Below are 24,009 nucleotides of genomic sequence, written 5' to 3' on the forward strand. Positions count from 1 at the left end.
TAAGCTCACACAGAGAAGGCAATTAGTGGTCCTTTGGGACAAGTAAAATCTTTACACAGAAGGGTTGCTGTATAATTAAGTGCTCACCTGCTTGTGTAAAGATGCTTGAAGCACCCCGTGTTTCTTTCAAGACCTGTGGGATTTGCCAGTCTAGCAGTTCTTACAAAAAAAGTATTCCAAAACCTTTCAATGCAAAGGTTGGTGCAGCCTAAGTCAGAATTAGGCCTAGTTCTGATGGACGCCCACATTAGGCTGTAGGACATGTAGCTTAGACCTCTTTGAAATGAAAAAAAGTGGTCTTAGTTCTAAGGGGAAAGGAGAAAACCAGAACATTATGAACTGACCCTGTAATTCCCAAAGACCTGTTTTCTTGTTTATGGCAAGCAAAAATCATATCACTCATATTATTCCTTTGCCATTCATTTCAGTTTTCTTTTCTCCCTTAGCCAGATACTACTTAAATTATTTTTTTCCTCCTTCTCGTATTTAATTTTGTCTTCAAGCTAGAAACAGTTGCCTCCTGAAAATATAGCAATGCTTAAAATATACATGCACTTAAATGCACAAACGACTTAAATTGAATCCAAACATGTCATATTCACTAACTTTTCTCATAATCCAGGAATGAGAAGGTATCTGGGCTGTAATTGGCTGTCATGCATCATTTCCAATTTTGCACCAAAGTGAGAAGCTATTTTCACTTGCTTGTTTCTGAGCTTGGTCCTGGGGAACAAACTCTGTATGGTCTAGACTTTTGTGTGATATCCTGCACACTTTGCTGATGGCAATTGCAGAGAACATCACACCCCCAATATAATCAGGTATATTAAGCCCTGATAAAGGGTCTCCTAGGGAGCAAAGCATCTCCAGCATAGAATTACAGACTGATATGCTGCTAAGTGGATTTTATTATTAAAAATACATGGCAAATTATAGGCCACATATGCTCCTGATTTCACTGATTTTAAAAATAGAAAGTGAAAGCTCCCAGCTGGGGGCACAGCTGCTGCTGAACACTGGTAGAAATCATAGCCAGGAGTGTCAGTTGTAAAGGCAGCAGCCTGCAACTGAAGTAGTGGGAGAGTTTTGTTTCTCCTCAGTCTGCAGCTGGATCTTGAGGGGAGCTTCCACAACGCCTGAAGGGTCAACTGTCTCTTCTCTAAAGCAGATACAGGCATGTTTAGCTGTAAGATTGTCAAATATTGACAGTGCTAACACTGCACTTCCAGGAACTCCATGTTATTGTTGCTTCCTTCTTTTAAAATCATTCCAGTCTGAGCACATAAAAAAAATGCTTCCATATGGATTGCCAGGACAGAGCTGGACTATGGGTTTCATGACACCAGGGACTGGGTTGAAGAGGAAGGACAGCTGTAGAGGACAGTTCATGGTAATTTTGATCCTCTACAGAAACTGTGAAGGAAAGAATGGAAGTGGAGAGGGAAAGAAAGTGGCTGTGTTGCGCCCCTTGCCCAAGTGTCAGCATCTCTCTCAAGTATTGTCCTGCTTCTGTGGGAAGAAGGATATCATCACTGCCAGTGTGATAGCAGAAAAACCTGTCCTATGCCTGATTGTGCTTTGTATTGGTTGTTTGAAATGCACCTTATAAGTCTTATAAGCATTAGATTCAGCTTCTTTCCAATCTTCTGTACAAAGTGGAAGGCTTTTGTACAAACGGACTTCGAAATGCAAACGTTCTTTCGCTTTTTCCCTTTTAAAAGAGAAAAAGAACGAAACTGTGAAAAGTGGGTTTAGCCTGTTTGGTGAGGCTCTGTGCAGGGTCTGTGTAATGAGACACCTCAACAACAGTTTCTACACAGCTGCTGCCTCTTGATCTTTGATGTCTACAGTGCTCCTGACTTGTACAGCAGGGAAAATAAGAAATGCTATCTTGTTTAGTCTTGCTGTGTTTTACCTTGCTTAGCATTTAGTAACTGGACTAGACCACCTAACTTGAAGACCTGCTTTAAAGGCAACTCTTTGATGGTAGAAATCCCAGGTTGGGGAATTTTTGAAACAAGGGCACCCTCTAATGGAAACAAGAACGACAGAGCAACCACAAGCTGTTACGGTAGGGAATGTACATTTTCTCTTCTCTGGGTATTTATGCTAAGCTTATGAAAGAATCAATTCCTCCTCTACTCTCAAAGGAATGGTTAGATATTCTGCCTTTTAAATGCAACACGAAGAAGATTTTTTTTCACTGCAGATCAAAGCTTACAAAAAACGACCACATTCTGCACAGAACCCAAAACCACTTCACCAACCCAAAGACTAAATAGCATTTCAGCAGCTTCTGGTCCCAGTTGTAAGTTAGCACAGGAGTTCTGTCCACTGAGGAGGCCTGAGACCACCTTGTTTAGGTTGTCTGTGCTTAGGTTAACTATTTTTTCTGCTGTAAACTTCATCAGCAGCAAACTGGCTTCTCCTGAGCTCCTGGTGGTGCTATAAGGGAGCAATAATTGTCTATGGAAAGACACAGTAATTGCTTTTCTGTGGGCACTTATTCTTGCACAATGAGGCTAAGGAGTTCTGTCATACAAAGCAGAAAAGGTGCTCAGTGTGAGCTGCAATCCAATTGCTAAGGCAATGACAGCAAGTCCTGTCTTACCTATCAACCTACCTACCATCTGTGAAGTTTTTCACAGATGGTGAAAAGCAAAATGGAAAGGCTACATCACACACCTAGGATGACTCCCAGTGATTTTGCTGCCTGCCTTCACAATCGAGATCTCTCCTGATTCTCATACAGAGAAGGAATGATGGTGTCCCTGCAGAGAAATAAATTCCATGAGTGTTAATGAAGTTTCTTGCCTTGGACTTACTCCTTCTCATCCCATGCACCATCATGTGGTTACAGGGGGTTAACTGGGAGAAATGAGTTTGTCATCCAGGCCCTGGTTTTGTATATTCTTACAGTACCAGGGGACTTCTGGAGGGTGCCACTGCATATGCTTACCATTTAATCACCAGCCAATTTAATTTTGCCCTGAGCACCCACGGGCTTGTGTGATACAAAGGATATGCAAGCCCCACGAAACCACATCAAAGAGAGGAGGTGTGCTGTGTCCAGGCACGCCGGCTGCACCTACTGAATAGAACACGCTCAAGCATTTCCTGAGAAAGTCTGGTGAGTCAAATCAGGCCAGCAGCACAAGCCAGCTGTGTGCATCTTCTGTTTTCCTTGTGCTACTGGTCCATAAAGTAACTAACACTGATTGCCTCAGCTTCAAAAACTGCATGTGTAAATCAATGCTATGTCTGTACCATGGCATCCACATGGTTTCTGACGTAGTATTGTAGTTAAGGCTGCAAAACAGTTTTTGTTCCAAGTCCAGTGTTTTCCCTTGCTGCTGAGTTTCTGAAAGGTTCTACTTTCTAGGCTGAAATTTTCCATCACTGAGCTCAGCCAATGACTTCTGGGAGAAAGTCTGAGGAAAATCCATTCAACCATTCTGTGAAACTGGAAAAGAAAACAAAGCTTCTCTGGAAAATTATTTAGGATTATATTAAATTGCACATCCAGTGAGGAAAACAGGAGCGGAAAACACAGGTGGGCTTTGATGAGGAAGCTGATTAGAATTTTTTGAGGATATTCATGCACAATAGACTTACTCTGATGTCTCTCTGCTGATTTCACTCTTGGTTTGTAGATTCAGGTGACAACATAGATGTTATTTTACCACAGCATTAGAATTATCATTTGGCATGTGCTTTGAATGAAAATGTATTGTTACTTAGAGGAGTGTGAGTATCATCCTGAGTATCATGTGAATATCATCCCTGCTCTTTGGCCTGTGCTGTGAGGTGCAGGAGTTGCCCCACATTGAGACACCACAGATCTGCTTTACAAACTGCCCTGTTGCAACTGTCATTTAAAACCTGGAAATCAAGACAAGACATGAGGAAAGAAAAAATTAATTCATCTAGAGTGAGGAAAGAAAAATTAATTCATCCCAGGTGACAAAAAAATATTAATTCATCTTGGGTGAATTGTATCTAATGCGGAGCTCTCACACCTGATTATGATAAAGTAAATATTATTTGGTATTTACTCTCTATGTTGATGTTTTTTGTATGTGCTTTTGTTATTGCTATGCAATGAGGGACACAAAAGGCAAAGAGATATTCCTAAAGGATAACACTATTTTGATCACGTTTCTACAAATCTCAGTACCAGCCATACACATCCCCTTCTTTTTATCTGTATTTGGCTCCAAGCAAAAATTTAATTTTCAGTTGGCCCTAAATATGAGGGATGTGTTTCCCACATTTTTGTTTTGGACATGGTGCTTCTCAAGTTACCCACAAAACAAGGCCAGCAAGTGGCCAGGGATCAGGTCCTCAGAGAAACTTGACAGGGTAATGCTGATGAATTGCATCAGCTGGAAGTCTGGCTTGCTGGTGTATTTGGGAACTGTGGTGAGGGAGGTGACTAATGTGTTGCAGTGTTTCTCAAGCTTTGAGGCTGAACATCCTGAGGAAACTCTGATCTCAGAGCAAACCTTAAGGAAGTGCCTTGTGTATGTTGTGGGAGAGGAAAGCTAGGAGGATGGATGAGAAGGAAAGGATTTTTAGGGGATTTCTAATGCTCAGGACTTAGCAAAACCAGATCCTGGGACAAATTCAGATTAACAAACAGAGCTTGTCCTGCCGAGTCTAGAGAAAAACTGACTCAGTGAGAAAGAAATTAAAAAGCTCTTGTGTTAGAAGTTTTAAGATGCGTTAGAAATTTTCATACAGAAAAAGAGAAAAAAACAGAACAGGAAACTGTTTTATGAAATCACTCTGTGGAGCTAAATCTTACCATGAGCTAAACCTTACTTAAGAGCCTTTGGAACGGCTGAGCTCTCTAATCCTATGGACAAACTGATCAGACCTGTGGTTTGTGGCATTTCTGGAATTCCTTCCTGATTCATTCAGCTGCTTCAGAGTGATGAGCATGGTTAGCCCTTTGTGATGAGGAGACCAGGAGGATAAAGCAATAGCATTTCATTTGCCTGGGGCAGAGAAATTGCTTGAACCACTGAAAGTGAATTAGGCAAACTCATTCCACAGGCCTCCATCATGGACTTCTTTAAGAACATCATCCAACTTACCACCTGAGGACTTCAAGCTTGGAAATATCAGGGCATGTAGGTCAGAAGAACAGTGATATGATAGGAAAGACGTGTAGGGTGAGCTTCAGTGTGACCCAGCACATCACCTGCTTGTCACAGCCACTGTGAGCAGTGAGATGTGTGAGCCAGACCTGCCCAATGCTAAAGGAAAGAGTGGGGGAAATAAAGCCCTTTGCACGTATTACCAATGTGTTTGTATCTGGAAAACTTAAACATGGGAGCCCTCCTGTGGCAGTTCTTCAGAAGTATGTTTTTCACCAGGATGAAACAGTCACCAGAAATGTGTTGAAGTCCAAGCAGGGAGCAAACAGTCATAAAAGAAATCTGTATCTGTGTGTGGTGGGTGTGACTGTGGGTGTAGACACAGCTACTGAATGTCAGCAGGCGAGCCAGCCACATGTTGCTTGTGTTGGGCAGATCACAAAATTTAACCTGACCAGCCCAATGACAACTCAGTAAATGAAGCTTAACCTTGAACACTGAAGCCCTTTGCACCTGTGCACGCTGACTGCAAGCACAGAGCCACTGCTCCTGTTTATTTGAAAGGTTTGAGGGCAAGGCGTATTCTCTGTGTCGAGGTGAACCAGCCAGCAGGGGAAGGCTGAATGCTGTACATGAAATCAGCCCCACACAGCAGCCTGGCCCAAAGGTGATGCATGACTTACAGGACTTATCTGAAGCCTTTAAGAGATCCACATGGCCTGACTGGGCCTGAAGTCATCCCACAGTGCTGTTGGTGAATTTGCAGACAAGGCTGAGCAATTACCAGAGAGCACACAGGGCAAGAGCTAGCAGCAGTGGTCTTGCTGTCCAGTAGCTCCCTCCCACTGGGTGTTCATGCAGACTGCCCAAGGAGGCTCATGTGGTCACACATGGCAAAGGACAGCAGGAACAGCCAAAGCAAAACTCTCTCTGGGGCTCAGGGATTGCCGCCCACCCACCCAGTTCACTCAGCACCCACCAGATTTACAGCTGGGATAATCATCCGTCAAACTGCGCAGAGGGATCTCACAGGGGCTCGTGAGAGTTTCATTCTCTGCTGAATTCCCAGTGGCTGTTTCTTTCACAGTCCCTGGCATTATGAGCTGCCTCTGGGGTTTGCACTGGACACTTACAGGCCACCCCAGGCAGATCGTATTTGTCCTCTGAGGGTGAGGAAAGAAATCCCACAATAAGTACTCTTTTCTCGGTATTTGTGAGTGGAGGGAGGGCAGGACTAACCCTTTTGGGAGCAGCACACACTTAAAAACACATAAGCTTGTCATGAATCCACTCTCAAAAGGTGGTGGCTTCATGCTTGCCTTGGTATGCACTAATTACTGTAGTAGCTGTATCCTGTTGACAGGTATGCTTTAACTGAAACAGGCGTTTATTAATTATTGATACTTCACTAAGAATGAGACTTGAAAGGCATTTCCCTATAAAGTCAGAAAACACAGGAATTTTGGATTATTTTGTGCAAAGCTACAAAACTGTTAAACTTTAATGGACAAACAAAAAGTCTTTTGAACTGAAGTAACACATGTTGCCGTATATTGCAAATGTACTCCCTGGCTCACCAGCACACACTTTTATGCAGGTTCCAGACCGCGTTCTGAGCCTCACTTGGTTAAGGTAGAACTTAAATAAACTTGAGTTTGCTTATTCAAAGTAGCAGCATCCAAAGACAGAACCTCAGTGTAATTATTGCATAAGAGCTGGTGTGCAAGAATTTTAATGCAAAGGACCTGCTTTTATCTGATGTGCTCGAAAAGTAACTCTGGTGTGCAGCACTAAGTGACAATTAAGTTGAACAGGATCTCTAATCTTAGGTTCTATATTAAAGAATATAAATTTTAATTCAGCCATAAGGAAATGTTTGGGAATATATTTTAATCTCTCTGGGTTAGTGAATTTGCATATTTGGTAAAGCTAATTGGGAAAGTCACTGAAGGTAAGAAGATAAGGTAAGCCTGTTGTGGATAAACACATGCACAAATACATAGGTACAGATACATAAACGAAAATCTCTTTAATGATGTTTTATTTTAATTATATTTTAATTTGCTTACTCTATGTATTCCTTTGCCGTTATGCTAACATATCTGGAAGAGAAGTTCATGCATTAGGAAAGCACATGGAAAAGGCATAGGGATCAGTAATGTTTCCCTTTCAGAGGCTTCAGTGAAACTTAACTAACACTTAAATGTCCGCTGCGGAGGAATGAATCTGACCCATAGTGAACTAATATGGTAAGTCTTGGTATTTTGAGACTGGCAATAGCTGGCAAGTGAACAGTCATCTGCTGTGCAAGCCCAGGACATTTTTTTCCCAAGCAAAGCTTCACAGGGCTTCCTATTCTGAATTCACACATGCTAATAATGCAATTACACATCTTGTTTGTTGCCACTGCCTAATTATAAAATATAATTTTTCCTCTCCTAACAGAGAGGAGGAAGTATAAATATTGTTATAAACATAAATCTTGATCGTGCAGATGGATAAAACTAAAGCTGACGCTGCTGTTGTGGGAAGACAACTTATCATAACAAAAAAAAGCAGTAAACTAAAGTGGAAGATTGAGATGTGTTGTAACATTATGAAAACAAAGGAAATCCTTTGAGGAGGCCAGTGATTCTGAAGGGATTTGGCACAAGTCTGACTAGGATTGGTCCTGATTCCCTGGTGCAGCCAAAATTCTCTCTGAAAATGATTTTTGCCATGTATACTGTATTAAAAAGTCTTCTAAAACAGGTTTGGGTTTTTTTGGGCAGGGGTTTTTTGGGCAGAGTTTTTTTTCTCTGTTTGTTTGCTTTTGGCAGGTTTTTTGGTCAAGCTTTTATGATTTCAAAATGAAAATGAAATTAAATATAAAAATGAAAATGCCAAGGCCAAGTCTTAAAAAACTGTAAGCCAGTTTTCCCTTCCACACATTATGTTGTAGTGAATAACATTTGACAAATGCTCTTTCTGATTTCTACACCTCCTTCATTCTGTTCATCAATAATTGTAAAATGAAATCTTATAATTTTATCAGGGATTAATTCATTCATAACTGTGATTAGACATCATCTTGTTAACTGCAGAATAAAGCCAGGAAAAGTCATCTGGCTTCCAAGAGAAGAAGCTGTGTTGCTCATACAAGTATCTCTAATAATATTTACTCAGAAATGTACATACTGGCAAAGAAAAACGCAAAACGTTTTCATTTCTGCATGTTTGTCCCAGGCTGAAAGTCCCTCTTTAATTACTTGCTCCAGCCAAATCCCTGCCAAAAAAACGGTGGGGAAGGAGGGGGAGCGGGCACACAGGGGAGAGCTATTTTAAGAAGTAAGAAAATGTTTTCAAAACTCTTTTCCTATTGTTGTTTTGCCATGATTTTGCTCCTTGAGAGACTCCCAGGTAGGATGGGCTCTTTGCCATCCTTTGAGAGTTGGGTGTCGAGAATGTGTGTACTGCAAGGAGGAGTCTCACTCCAGCTACAGCCTTGTGCTTCCTTCTCTTTCCTTGCTCCTAGAGACTCCAGAAACCTTTCTAGGTCTTGCCAGGTCTTCCTCCTACAGTCTGTGCTAAATTACCAAGGCTGGGCAGATGCTGCAAAGCCCCTCAGTGCCACCAAAATTCCAAGGTTGTGGAGCTCCGTGGATCCATTTGGGTTTCCAGTAACGGTCTGTTCCCTTTAACGTGATTTTGACAGGCTGCATATTGTTCCTTTTTGTACAACCTGTACTTTTAGAAGGAGTAAGGTATTTGTGGGTGTCTGGCAAAGGGATCTCCAAATTCCAGCCAGGATGTAAACAAAATACAGCTCTTCAATAAAATTCAATAAATATTGGCCAATATAAACCTGCAAAAAATATCAGACCGTGCCATGCAACATTAAACCTTGTGAACTGCTCAGATCCCTCACCTCGAGCCTTTTTCAAAGGCATCAGAAAAAGTACAGTCTAATGTACACAAATACACAGGGACTGTGTTAGGATGGTATGTGGAGGCCAATTTGTGTATTTGCTCCATATTTTAGAGAGCAACTTTTGAATCTCTCTGTGCTTTTGTAAGATCTAGTCTCTAAACTCCAATTGTATTGTCAACGGTGTTTTCTTTGGAAAATAAACTGCCTTGGCTGAATTTGGAACTGCTCCCGAATTCCGTTCACTTCCTGACAAATGGCAGCAGAAAATTTAGACCAGCTAACATAAACATTAGCATCTGTGTCCATAGAGAGGAGCTAAGTATAATAATGCTGGGTGGGTGGACATCACTCAAATAATTCTGTAGACCACTTAAATACTAGAATCCACTGTTCTTTATTTATACATCTCTAGAAGGTGGCTCATCTGAAAAATCCAGCTAGGCTGTAGGGCAGCGCTGCTCCAGTGGCGCTTGCCTAATTCCAGATGAGAAGTATATTTTTCCCAGACCCCATGGAAGCTTTATAACTGGGATATATCCAAAATTCCTATGGGAAAGCTTGCATTTCTGGCGATATTCTTACTTTTTGAAGGAGTAGCTTGTGGTGCACAGGTAGGGTCCCCAGCTGGGGGGTATATGAAGAGCCAGGCAGAGCCAGAGATGACACTGCCTTCCCTTCTCTGGATACTGACAGGATTATCCATCAGACAGTGCTAATATCTCACTGCTCTGGTCTGCTAGAGTGAAAGGTAGGCAGTGGTGTGGCAGGAACATCAGAGCTGGAGTTCATGTCTCCAAACATAATATAGACAGTTAATTCACATGGAGTTCAAAACGCAATAATTAGATGACTAAGTACCATAGAGCCATAACTGGGCTCTCATGTTTATTATTTGCATTTCTTAGCCATCTTTATCTTTTTATACCATTGAAGAGTAAGAAAGAAAAATAAAAGCAATTTCTTCTCTCTCTCTCTCTTTTTTTTTTTTTTTAATTTTCTATTTATTACCAAGCAGATATTTTGTCTGTTTTTTAGGGAAGGGTCCCCACATAAAAATTATTTGGGCAGATGTTCTTCTGTCTTTCTCTGCAGCCAGATTTTTTTCCCTTACCCACAATTTTTTCATTCAGTTAATGCAGTAGGGATGATACAATGCAAGGCCCTGGTAAGAAAAGGTGAAAATAAACTACACTGGTGCCTCTGCTCACTGTTTTCACTCATCTAATTCTGTTTTGATATGCAAATCAAAGATGGGTTCAAGCAAGTGTCCTGGAAATGTTTTAGTTCCCTTGAAGTTTTATCATGGCTGACAGGAATTTGAGAAGTTCTGACATTTCCATACAGCCTGGAGGCCTGTCAAAGTTATTCTAGGTAAACTAATGGACATTTGGCATGTCCCATGTTTCAGGTAGACCATATGCACATGGAGCAGGGACCACCCTCACCAACACTTGCTGGGATGCACCTCATAATTTTCAAGGCAGAAATTCCTTGAATGCCTTTCAATGCCTTCAGAATGGAATAAAGGGGAAGAGACCAGAGGAGTGGTCCTGTGGGGATCCACAGGAGGGACTAGTTGACTCCAGTCTGAAGCAGTAAGTCAAAGCAGGAGTTACTAGCACATTGTCCCCAGACTGACAAACTTCTCTACGCTGCTGTGACTCCCTGAGCCTGCTGGCTATTGTTGCCAGTGTTTCTGTGGGAGAGAGCTCTCTATTCATACTCTGCTTTATGTCCTTCTTTAGGACATGAACTCGTTCCAAACCAATCTTCCATACAACGCACAAGCCACTTCTTCAAATGCCTTTCAAGAGATAAGAAGCAAGTGTCAGATGCCAACACTGAGCTCTTCCTTCTTTACAGTCCAAAGACTCCAAAGACTTTACAAGTGAACACTAATAAATGCAGTCTGGGGAAGGATGTACTGAGCTAAAGAATATTTCAGAGAGGAACGAAACTACTATACTGAAGATGCTTCCCTCACCTTCTTACATCAGACACCAGCTTTTAGAAGTTATAACTGTGGGTCCAAAGCTATGGGCTGGATCCCCAGCTATGATGAGTTTGAGTAGTTGGATTGAGTCAATGAAGGTACATCCATAGAAACCAGCTGAATATCTGGTCCACCATTTAATGCATTGGTGAAATCAACTGAAGTGACAAATGAAGTTATAGAGACACCTCACTAAACAACATCTCAATGATGAGAATTTTCAATAACAGAGCTCATCCCTCACCACTGCAAACTGCTTTTCTGTATTTTCCCTTTAAGCTGCTCTGCACTGAGATGACTTCAGCTTTTTTTTTTATACAGAATCAATAAATTCCTTGAACCAACACTGCTAATGAAACGACCTTGGATCTTTGTTTTATGATACATCATAAGTATTTCCAAAATAAATCAGGCCATAAGGTTTGAGAGAGTTACATAGTTACAAAAGTTTGGGCAAATCTGCCAGGCCTAAATGTATTATTTTTGAGTAATCATCCTCATACAGCATAACAGCAGCAGCAAGAGCAGTGACTGAAGAAAAGAGGAAAACTATTTAACCTTCCTATGAGTAGTAAGAACTGTGAGTGAACTAATTTGTGGTGGTTTCCTACTGAGGAGCAGAAAGTCACTAAAAAATATCTTGTAAGGAAGAATAAAAAATAACTCCTTTCAGGAGAAAATTGAAGTTTGGAGGTTTGCAATTCAGGAGGATTTACAGTTTGCAAAGATCTTGGGGTAGATAACTGAGTCTCAGAAATTTATGCCAACAGTTTTAGAGGAAGACTGGGGGTTGGGTTAGACAACCTTTAAAGGACCCTTCCAACTCAAACCATTCTATGATTCTATGAATCTAAGATTACTGCTATCACAGAAGGGGGCTGACAGCCAGCTGCCCACATAGTTTTCCCACCAAGAAATCAGAGAGACAATTTAAAAGGTATGCACTGTTCAGAAAGGTATATTTATTTACTAATTTTGGCACATAGTTCTGCTTTTGCCTGCTTTGCCTCCTCCTAAATTCTTTGTTTCAAAGTGAAAACAGATGAGACACTGAGTTTCATCTAATTTTCTGAGATTTTGAGTGGACCTGAGAAGCTGTTTGCTAGTGATTGCTACAGTGAGCTCTTGATGGCACCACAGAAGCTTGGTAGAATGGCTATAAATGAACTCCATATCTCTTTATCCCTTGCATAAACTTTGCCTACCAGCAAGTGTACCTAAATAAAAGAATCACGGACCTACTGACACTGGGATGTACCTCTGGAGATCACCTAGTCCAAACTCCTGCTGCCCAGGAACACATTGAATCATGTTTCAAATATCACTGAGGACGGAGACTCCATTGACCTCTCTGGGAAATCTGTGCCTGTGCTCAATCTCTTTTACAGTAAAACCATTTCTGTCCTATGTTTAAGTGGTTTTATTTTTTTTCTTTATATTGCAATTTGTGTTCATTGCCTCTTGCCCACCACTGGACAGCCCAGAAGAGAGTCTGGTTCTCACCTCCCTGGACCTGCTGGCAACACTCCTCCTCCTGCAACCCAGGGCATCATTGTCATCTGTTGCTGCAAGTGCACGTTGCTGACTCATGTTCGTCTTGTCAAAGCATGATCCCCAAGTCCTTTCCTGCAAAGCTTCTGTTCATTTGACCAGCCCACAGGCTGAACTGGTGCATGGGACCATTCTCCCTCAGGTGTAGGACTTTGTAATTCCCTTTGTTAAACTTCATCAGAATCTTGTCAGCCCATTTCTCCAGCCTAAGGTCCCTCTGGACATAAGTACAATCACTTGGTGTATCAGTCGCTCCTCCCAGCTTTGTAACATCCGCAAACTTGTGGAGGATCATCCTGCCCCATCATCCAGCTGTTGAAGAGTATGGATCCAGTATCAACCCCCGAGGTACACGACTTGTGTCTGCCTCCAGGTGGGCTTTGTGCCCCTGACCAAAACACTTCGAGCTCAGTTGTCAGTTTTCAATTCACTGCACTGTCCACTGCCCTGGTCTGTTTGCTGAGGAAATTCCACCACGTTCCACAAATTATGCCACCATCAACAGGACTCAGTTCCAGGCTCCTCTTGAAGAAGGTGAGTCGCCAACCTGCTGAGTAAATCAGGGGCTTATTTATTCAATAAACAGAGCAGCTTGAGCTGGGAGCCTCTGAAGAGACATCCCAAACAGAAATACCCCTGGGCAATTATACCCTTGCAATCTAAATTACCCACCCTCCCACAGGTCTGACCAGGAGTTATATTAGGGTCTAGGGTCTTCCTTTTCTTCACTGGGTCCCTTCACTGTCTCTAGTCAGGCTGTTCCTTCTCTTACCTCCAAAGCTGTAGCATCAGCTGATGGTTGCATCAACCTTTCTTGATTCCTTATCTTCCAACTTGAACTGGCTCTGGGGCTTTTTTTGATTTAATTAAAGCTTAACTAAAGCTGTTAACTTCCATCCAGATATGCTGAACTTTTACCTAGTTAAGAGCCTAAGACTGCAGCAAATTTAGCTACTAAAGCTAAGCATGTTATGCTAAACAAGTTCTACATAAGTAGTATACCAAATTGCACAACACTCTTCCTGAGGATATTATGGGAGTTATGGTGGACATCACCCAGTTGAACATCTTCATGTGGGAAAATTTTATGATATTAAAAAGACTGAGGGCCATTGCAGCACCAGAGATGTCTCTTGCACTTTTTTCCATGAAACATTATTTTTGTGAATTTGAGTCTTTTGTGGTGAATTGTTTGGCTTGGTTAGGTATGTTCAAATGTTTTATGACCTGTGGAATGTGGGTATTTGTGATGCAATCATTCTGTGAGTGCAGTCTTCACAGAATGTATCTGCATCCAGTTCAGGGAGCTGGCACTACCAGATGTATGTTAACCTCTTCCAGGAGCAGTGCTACTTAGATGACAATTCTGGGAAATTTGGAAGGTATGTTGCTATGCCAAACTGGTGAGTACTCTGTTTTTACAATAAGATGTGTAAATGTCTTCCATAAAATAGATTTACAATGTTTTTCCAGGAAAATCCAACATAAATATTTGGTTAAGAAGTTTTATTCCTGGAATAAAGATTTCAAAAGCTAAAATGAAAATACTGTCACTTCCATAATGATGAGAAAAGTCACTTGTGCCAGCAGCCACTGCACTCCCCTGCAATCCAGTCTAGCATTCTCATCTTCTAATTACTCCTAAGTATTTGCAACAAGCTATTTATTTGGAATGCCATACAGGTACCACAGAGAGTAGGAAATCAAATTACAAAACAACAACAACAAAAAAAGACATCATTAACAAGCAGCTGCTCCTGAAGCAACATTAGAATTAGGTATGTATTTCAGCATAAACAGCTTAGTGATTAGGTTACTGCCCTGGATTATACCTCACTGTCTTTTGGGCAGAGGGATGAAAGGAGCCAGCCAGATATTTATTTTTGTTTATATGGAGCAACTATTCAACAGAAATGAAAAATAGAACAATTGTGTCTGTATAGCTTCATCCCAAAAATCTCATGTTTGTTCTGCTAGGCTTTCTAAAGCAATAAAACCTAAAATTAAAATGCCATTTGCAATAAAAATAGTATGAGAAATTCCATCTTTTTTTCCCCAGTTGTAGACAGGAAAAATATATTTCTTGTCGTAATCAATAGTTTTTAGATCCCTGACTTACCTTCTTGCCTCCCGGCCCCAAACAGAATGCTGCCATATGCTGAATTTACAGCCTCTCTGCACAAAAGCACTCTGTGACTATTATTATGCCCATAAAAAACATGTCCCAAAAAAAAAAAATCAACAAAGGTGGAGATTTAAAAACAAACAAAATTAACCAGGAAAATCAGGTGATCACACTGTCCCTGTAAACCAAATCTGGCAAAGGAGCAAGAATCTAAAATCTGCGGGAATAAGTAGCTGGAAAAAGTAAGGACAGCCTCTCAGGAACCCACTGGAAGAACAGCTGTGAGTTCCTACAAGACCTTAGAGAACCAACACACTGGGGACACAACTCCAAAAGAAGCCTCAAATTTTGCACTCTGTTAACACCAGAGAACCCCACTCTGAAATAAAGGTACAGGAAATCACATTTCATTAGTCCTGTTGTTCATGAAGGAACATGAGTTGTTGTTTGGTTTACTTTTCAGAGATATTAAAGTTGCAGGTTGGCAGGAAAGAGGTGGATTTGACAGGCAAGGGAGAAGGCTCTACAAGAAGGGGTCCAGAGAAGTCCTGAAAGGATGGAGCAACTGAAACAAAACACCAAATCACGGCAGCCTGTTGGCAGAGGGAACACTCCCTGCATGACTGCTGCACAAATGGAAAAGATGTTCAGTGAGGAAAAGAATACAAGTTTGTAAATTGTACTGATTTTTCGAGAAGATGGCAGTTAAAATGATGTTTGACAGAGAGTCTGTCACGAAGAGAAGCTATTGCAAGCTTCCCACTAAGCACAACTCTGTCTTATACAAAAGGAATTGTTATGTGCAAGGAAAACTATAGTGTCCCACTGTTTGTACTATGCAGGAAGCAAACATAGAAGCAGTTCTGTTTTCCATATTCTTGCGTAACCTTAACAAAGCTGGCTGCATCTTAAAAGTTAAAGGAGCTATCAGTGAAGTACTTTTCCCAGTTTAGCAATTCAGAAAATTATAGTGTGTATCTGATAGAGAAAAATGTGCTTTCTTCACCATCTTCATCTTTTACCAAACTATTGTGTCCACATTCCTTTAGTTCCCAAACTCTGACAATAGTTCTAATGAAATCCCCCAGTCATAAAATCACAGAATGGTTTGGGTTGAAAAGAACCTTTGAAAATCACCTAGTCCAACACCCCTACCGTGGGCAGGGATATATTTCACTCAATCAAGTTGCTCAAAGCTCCATGAGCAAAGCAGGTGCAGATCCCTCAGTAAAGAGGCATGGCATGGAGTGAGAGAAAGCTTTGGCTTTATTGCAAGACTAGTATTGCCACTGTGGCAGTCCTAGGAACCTATGCTAGATAAAATGGTGTCCCAACTCTTCTTGGGGTGTGAAAAAAGTTTTATTACAAACAGAGATGGGTAATAAAACTTGGAAAATAATTAATATATCATACTTATTGAATGCCTTGGTTTGCTCATTAGCAGACTTGCTGATCTAATGCAGATGCTGTTGTCTAAATTCCAAGATCTGCAGCTGGCTGTCACACCGGCACACATGCACCCCCCAGATGGGGGGAAATTACTTGTCCTGAGTTACTGTGACAAGATAAGATGCACTTGGGATTCCAAATCATCCATGCCAAAGTCTTCTCGTTCCCTACAGCTCATCCAGCCTGGCTTTGAACACTTTCAGGGATGGGGCACCACAACTTCACTAACCCTAACCCTTTTCTTCTCCAGGCTGAACAATCCCAGCTCTCCCAGACTTTCCTCACAGCAGAGCTGCTCCAGCCCTCTGATCATCTTGGTGCCTCCTCTGGACTCGCTCCAACAGCTCCATGTCCTTGCTGTGCTGGGCCCCCAGAGCTGGAGGCAGCACTGCAGGGGGGTCTCCCCAGAGTGGGGCAGAGGGGCAGAATCCCCCCCTGCCCTGCTGCCCACACTGCTTTGGGTGCAGCCCAGGGCATGGGGGGTTTCTGCGCTGGGCCATGTCCAGCCTCTCACCCACCAGCACTCCCAAGTCATTCTCCCCAGGGCTGCTCACAGTAATTTCATCTCTCGCTCTGTGCTGATACTGGGAATTACCTTGATCCAGGTGCAGGATCTTGCACTTGAGTCAAGGATTTTGCACTTGGCCTTGCTGAACTTCAGTGAGGTTTCCATGGGCCAGCTCCTCATGGCCATCAAAGTCCTTACGGATGGCACCCTTCCCTCTGGTGAAGCAGCTGCTCCATTCAGCCTCGTGTCATCTACTAACTTGCTGTAGATACATTCAATCCCACTGCAGTTAAGAAGTTAATCTTAACTGCTTCCTCTGCACTATTTCCACATCTGACATCAATGACATGTTATCTAAACAGTTTTGATGTCTATGCCAATTGATTTATATTGTTGATATTACTGTACATCTCCATTTTATGAATAAGCTTGTCTGTCAAAGCGTCTCATTCTTTGTACTTGCTCTTATTTTCCTTTTTAGTGTCCAAGTTATGGTGCATTATCCAGGTAGGCTGTATTTTAAAAGATGGGATATGACCCCATATGCCATTGATGAAGGTATTAAATAGGTCCCAGTATAGACTCTTAAAAGGCACCACTCATCAACTGTTTTCCAGCAAGACATTGAGCCATTGACTGTAACTCTTTGGACATGGCCATACAGCCAGTTGTTTATCCACCCAACAGTCCATTCTCAAACACATCTCTCTCCAATTCAGCGATAAGAATGTTGTGGGGGACCTTACAGAGATCCAGGTAGATGACATCCATAGCTCTTCCCTTGTCCAGTCACGCAGCCACTGCTGTAGAAGGCCACTAAGTTAGGCACAATTTTCCCATGTTATCTGTCTCTGTCTTGAGTATGTTTCGACATATCTTCCAGGAGGATCTGCCCCAGAACCTTAGTAGACACTGATATGAGACTGACTGTGTTGAAGCCAGTCTCCTTACTTTGTACATATATTAACTGAGATACCCACATTATGCCTGTGTATTACCTTTGCCTGAGCTTCTTCAGCTTCCAAGATCAGCCAAAGCCCGTGAGGTCCCCGTAGTTCCACACAAGTCACTGACTGACCCGTCAGGGCAAAGCAGCAACACCGTGTCTGTCCCAGATGACAAAGCAAAGCAGCTGCATTGACCCACAGGTACAGCTGGGGAAATGAGGTGCTTTGGGCTTGAGACAGCACAGCAGGAACTTGTATCACCTGGACAATATGAATAAAGGAGGTAAAGTAGCCCTAAAGGTAAGTAACCCCTTTCCTCCATGATGTGTAAGAAGGTGTTAACAATGCACTTCTCCTAGTGCTGACCTGGCATGTCGGCTCTGGATAGAAAGTGAAGACCAATGATGTTTGCAATCATTCTGTATAATACCTGGAAGAAGCAAGCCAACATTTAACACAGCTTTTTTCCCAAAGTGTGGCAAATGACAGTCTGTGGTATTCCTGGTTTGAGCTCCAAAGCTGAGTGCTCCTTTGCTTGAAAGCATTTGATCCTAAAGAAGATATAGAAGTGTTCAATTTAAGACTTTATCTCTCTTGTAGTAAGCTCTGAGCAATCATACTTCAAAGTTTAAATTGCAAAATTCAGGGACTTGGTTGCCTCAAAGAATATTCACTTAGCTACCTATGGTGCTGGTAAAAAACCCACAGACAAGTGCTGAGGAGATGTCAGCTACAAGGCACATGCTAGATCCTAATTCTGAGCTGAGCGGTTTCATTAGTAGAAGACAGGATAATGTGCTTTTTTGTAAGTACCATGCAAATTGTAATTGAAAAAATCAACCCCAAACTCACTAGGAGCCTCATCACTAGTAGTTTGCAGGTAGTAATAACATGAGCCACATCACAAGAAGCGTTGTCTCCCGCACTGCACATTCTCTGCCCTTGCCCCTGAGGCTGAGCCCTGAGCTGGGGCTGTTGCCAACTCAGACCCTTTGTGTGGTGCTGCAAACCACATCCGTGTGGAGTTTTAGGTGGGAGACATGGGACATAACAGTTTTTGCTCTGAAGTTAATTTCTTTTACTTAGGTGTTTGGAGAGTAATGGAGACCAGTGGGCATGCTGAGTAGTCTTTAATTTGTGCTGCTAGAAAGCATTTCCCTGCTTTTTTGCTATGATGCTCCATGTGCCATACTGAGGTGGTCCCGGGGGAGGCCTGACCACCTCCACTTAATGTAAGACATAGAGATCAGTCAGACTCTGGGCTCTCACTTCTGGATGACTGTGATCACTTTTTGTAAAGGCTGTGGGAGAGACCTGCTGTCTGGTGTGCATTTGTGGCAATGCTCCTCTCTCTGTGGTGGGTTGACCCTGGCTGGATGTCACATGCCCACCAAGGCTGCTCTGTTGCTCAGCTGGACAGAGGAGAGAATGAAGGGCTTGTGGGTTGAAGGAAGGGCGTGGAAGAAATCATTCATCAGCTACTGTCATAGGCAAAACCGAGTAAAACCCAGGAAATTAGTTTAATTCATTACCAATCAAATCAGATTAGGACACCAACAAATAAAATCAAGTCTTATAAACACCTTACTCCCACCCCTCCCTTTTTTCCAGGCTCAGCTTCACTCCTGCCTCCAGCAGTATAGGGGGATAAGGAAAGAGCACTGTGGTCAGTTCATCACCTCACACTCTTCTGCTCCAGTGCAGGGTCTCTCCCAAGGGAGATGGTCCTCCACAGACTTCTCCAACATGAGTCCTTCCCATGAGCTGAAGTTCTTCACAAGCTGCTCCAGCATGAGTCCCTTCCACAGAGTGCAGTCCTTCAGGAATAGGCTGCTCCAGCACGGGTCCCTCCCATGGGACCAGAAGCTCTGTCAGCAAATCTGCTCCAGCCTAGGCTTCTTTTTCCACAGCTCCTGCCAGGAGCCTGCTCCAGTGTGAGATTCCCATAGGGTCACAGCCTCCTTCAGGCATGCACCTGCTTCAGCGTGGGCTCTTCTGGGGGCTGCAGGTGGATCTCTGCACCTCCATGGACCTTCCTGGGCTGCAGGGGCACAGCTGCCTCACCACGGTCTCACCACGAGCTGCAGGGGAATCTCTGTTCCAGCGCCTGGAGCGCCACCTGACCCTCCTTCCTCCCTGACCTGGGGGTCTGCAGGGCTGTTTCTCTCACATATTCTCTCTCCTCTCTCCAGCTGCAATTGCTGTTGCACAGCAATTTTTTTCCCTTCTTAAATATGTCATCCCACTATTCCTGACGGGCTCATCCTTGGCCAGCAGTGGGTCCAAGCTGGAGCTGGCTGGCGTTGGCTCTGTTGGACACAGGGGAAGCTTCAAGCACCTGTGGTCCCCCCACTACCAAAACCTTGCCATGCAAACCCAATGCAATCCAGCCTAAAGGCACCAGGTTTCTTTGGCAAACTGGGTGCCCCTGGTGAGTGCTAGGAGTCAGAGTGGAGTCTGCTCATGCTGACTTAAGAGTGTGTCTCTGCTGAGCTGGACACACACCTCTACCCTGATGACTCTGGAAATGAGATAACTGCAGAAAGACAAGGTGTGAGAGAGAGAGACAATTAAACATTCAAAATAAATAGAGATATAGTGGCCTATTTTTTTTTTTTTTGGTAGTTGACAGCACCTCTGTTGTGCTGGTACACCCAACACAATGCCTGGTTGTGATGTGAAGGGATGTAAAAATCTCTAGCTGGACATATGGGTTTCATCAGATTTTGTGGCTTTTTGTTTTGTTTTACATCTTAGTTTTTTTCTCCTGTTTTTTTTTTTTACCCAAGTAACCATTGCTGGGCTATGAATTAATGACAGATGTACTTGTTTATGCAGACTCTGACTATGATTTAATATCTATTATTTTTATAGCTCCTCAAGGCATCAGGGTCAGGACTCTTCTTTCATTTACAAATAAGTTTAAGAAATAGTATCTCACCCACTGGTTAAATTTTAAACAATTCTAAAAGGAAGACTTTTGTGCTCAAATTAGGATTTCTATTTTTTTTTTTCCAGGAAATGACAGTATGTTGCTTAGTATTTCATATGTTTCAGATTGCAGTACCCTAGTTATTTACAGTCTTACAGGATCGAAATTTCCATTTCCATTTAAAAGATTAGTATTTGAATATATTGACTCCAAATGCCGGTGGCAGGGAAACCGAGATGGTTTTACAGAGTCAAGGATACTTGAAAAAGAAAAGTGCTTTATCTCACATTTTGTTAATTCAGTAGTTTTTTGTTTCCTCACGCCTCCTGGTTCTTTTTTTTCCCATTGTTTGTCTGACAAGGGGGTTTGTCCAACCTTCAGCACGACTCTGTCATGCTTTCCCTGACATTTGCACTTCAGAGCTACTTATCCCTTACAAAGGGAAGGTTGTTCCAGGGTACCTTTCCAAGGAGACTTACACTGAAGCTATTTTGAGGGCAGCTGGCAATTTTTAGCTTTGGGCTCTGTGTCGGGGCTTGTCCTTAAGCACCCACATGGGATGTGCAAATTTTCACTGATCTAATTGTGTTGATTTTTCCTCCAGAGCATTTTACAAGCGATTACTGAAAGATATGGTGCCTGTTCCTCATGTTGTTCATCTCTTGTTCTGGGGTGGGGTGGGGGTGGGTGGAGGACTGTTATTTAAAAGCAGAGATATATCTATCACTGAAATTTCATTATTTGTCCAGTTTCTTTCAATTAATACTGAGGCTTGGCCTTTTTATAACAAATGCTAAAAATAAGTCTGCCTTTGTTTAATGTACATTTTTTGTTTTACATAAGCACAAGCCACATGTTTATCTCTGCTGTATTAGCTTAGACTACTTTCCTAATATTCCCAAAAGTATGCAGATAAAGAATAGAATTTTCTGATTACCAGAGTAATGAACTCAAAACTCACTTTTACGCTCCAATATATTTCTTTCCATACTATTTATTATCATAAGATTTTTCTTTTGTCTTCCATATGTCTATAAACTAAACAGGAGAAGCTAGAACAGGACCCCCAGAAATACTGTGGATCAGGATCCCCTTGTGTTTTTCCAGCCCCTCCACAGCTCAGAGACAGTGGCCATACGAAAATACTCTCCTAGCTTTCCAGTGGTCTCAGGCCTACAGAACATCTTTTGAGTATACAGAGATACCAGGATGCTGCCTTGTCCCCCAGGAAAGGATACTGAGGGGTATCTCTGAGACAGCTCTGGGATCTGGTCAGGACCTGGCTGTGTGCTCAGAATGGGAATTGCTCACCTGGCCCATCTTCTGAGCACCTGTGAGCTGCCAGAAAGTCCCACACCTGGCACATGCCACATCCCTCCTGAGCCCTGGGCTCCAAAGGCAGCTCTGGAGAAAGGCTGCGGAGCCTCTGTGGCTCTGGGGAACCCCAGGGGAAAAGGAGAAGTCCTAGAGTGAGAGATGGAGGTCTAAAGAGATCTGATGACAGGCCTTGTGCTTTAGTCAGACACCTATGATGCGACCTGATGCAGGAGAAGAGAGAACACAGTACATCCCTTACAGAAGACCCTTTCTTGTATGTCAGCTTTTCCTTCCAAATTGCGTGGAATCTCTATGCTGTTTAACACTCCTCTCCTGCCTCTCACTGAGCAATTTATGCTTGTTAACCGTGTTCACCTTTCCTGTTTCTTTGAGGGGTTTTCTGGATGTTTTGTGGGGCTTTTTTGTCCTTATCATTTGGGGGGGAGGTGTTATTCTCTCTTTCCTCCTCTTGTCCCCCTCACACACAAATCCTGTAAAGAAGCTGCTCACATCTGGCTTCTTACATGTGCAAGTACCAAGTTCAAATCAGGAAAGTTAAAAACTAGGGAGATGTCTGAGAGCTTGCTTTCTGGAACACTCCCCAGAGTCTATTGTGAGATATCACCAACCAGTGTGATACAATAGGTTCAGATGATGACAAGCATCTTCTTCTCACAGAATGTCCCTGCTAAGGAAGGAACAGACCAGATTAACTGAAACTACTGATTTAAATAAATTAAAAAACAAACAAACAAACCAACAGGTCAGAAGGGTCACTCGGGCAGTGTCACATCAGGATCCTTTGTAGCTACTTGCGAGGGATTGTCTCCTACGGCAAAAGCAGATTTTCCCTACTCCAGGGCTCTCTCCTAATCCAGTATGGCAAGAGCAAGAGAAGGAGTATCTCGGCAGCCCAGTTACTTCTGGCAAGAGACTCCATCCCTCCCAGAGCCTCTGGGAGACCTTCTGGAGTTAGACACAGGAGCCCCTCTGCACAGGTCTCCCTGCTGCCTGGGAGGGGCGGGGAACAGCAGAGCCCGCTCCTTGCTTAGGATGCACATGGCCAGGAAAAGGCTGCAAGTAAGAGTGGGAGCCCAGGCCATTGCAGTATAAGATTCCCAGGAGCAGCTGGCCCAGCAGCTACTGTCCCCAAGACACCGGTTCTCAAGCCATGGCTCCCAGGAAGCTGTGGCTTTGCCATAGGAGAAGATCCTTTGTGTGGTGCTGGACAAGATTGTCCAGTGACGAAGGCAAGTGTTTCCAACTCCAGGGCTGTCTCTTGAGCCGGCTCTAGAGTAGAATATTCAGGAATATCTCCGCATCTCTCTTCCTTCCTGCGATAGCCTCCGTCCCTTCCAGAATCTCTGGGAGTCCTGGTTGACTCCAGACAGATCAGCCCCTGCCTAAGGGACAAAATCCAGCATATACAGGAAGGACCTAAAGTATTTCAGTTTTGAGCCAGTAGGGCGCAGAAGTACTGTTGTGTAAACACTAAGTAAGGAAAAGGGCAAGGAAGAAAATAGAATTTTCTTTTTTTTGGTTGCAAATAGGGTTTTTTCACATGGGTTTAGGTTGGCTACTTGGGAAAGGTTCTTCCCTCCGAGGGTGGTTGGGCACTGGACCAGGCTCCCCAGGGCAGGGGTCACAGCACCAAGGCTGACAGAGTTAAGGCACGTGGTGTGACTCTTGGTGTTGGTCCTGTGCAGGGCAAAGGCTTGGACTCGACGCTCTTTGTGGGTCCCTTCCACCTCAGCATATTGTGTGATTGTGCGATCAGTTCCCTCTCTTTTAACGCTTCTGTTCTTTTTAGGGATCCTGGCTGCCCGGGGGGCTGCTTCCCTGCCCGTTGTGGCGGCCGCAGCCAGGCGCTGACTGCCCGTTGCCCGGGCGGGCACGGCCGCTCGCTCCAGGACTGGCGGGGCAGCGCCGGTGCCTCGAGGATTCCCGGGATTCCCTCGCCGGTTTCCAGGCAACGCTCCCCGCGCGGGGCTCCAGGCGCCGAATCCTCCCCGCGCGCTCCTCGCCCCAGGGCCGAACGTGCGCAGCCAATGGGAGGCGGCGGAGTGGGCGGGGCGAGGCGGGGATTGGGCGGGGCGGGGGCGGGGCCGAGAGGGGCGGTTGTTGAGGTTTGGGGCGGAGCGGGCGCGGGCGGGTGGGGCCGGGAGCGGTGCCACT

The 24,009-nt window shown here is 43.5% G+C and overlaps 2 long non-coding RNA genes across 3 annotated transcripts; one reads left to right on the forward strand and one right to left on the reverse strand.

Annotated features, from left to right (window-relative positions):
* Positions 1-12,410: 12,410 nt before the first annotated feature.
* Positions 12,411-13,779, reverse strand: LOC113985262. The gene is made up of 2 exons (XR_005564278.1): positions 13,329-13,779; positions 12,411-13,106 (listed from the first exon to the last, which is right to left on the reverse strand). It is a non-coding gene; the product is annotated as an uncharacterized LOC113985262 (long non-coding RNA).
* A 92-nt stretch (positions 13,780-13,871) lies between these two features.
* Positions 13,872-15,493, forward strand: LOC113985261. 2 transcript variants are annotated; one of them, XR_005564279.1, is made up of 2 exons: positions 13,872-13,938; positions 15,145-15,493. It is a non-coding gene; the product is annotated as an uncharacterized LOC113985261 (long non-coding RNA). The 2 variants fall into 2 exon arrangements; XR_005564280.1 differs by lacking the exon at positions 13,872-13,938 and adding an exon at positions 14,244-14,334.
* Positions 15,494-24,009: the final 8,516 nt, after the last annotated feature.

This window comes from Pipra filicauda, unplaced genomic scaffold (assembly GCF_003945595.2).
Source record: "Pipra filicauda isolate LSUMZ 115617 unplaced genomic scaffold, ASM394559v2 scaffold300_size901280_pilon, whole genome shotgun sequence".
Classification (NCBI taxonomy): domain Eukaryota; kingdom Metazoa; phylum Chordata; class Aves; order Passeriformes; family Pipridae; genus Pipra; species Pipra filicauda.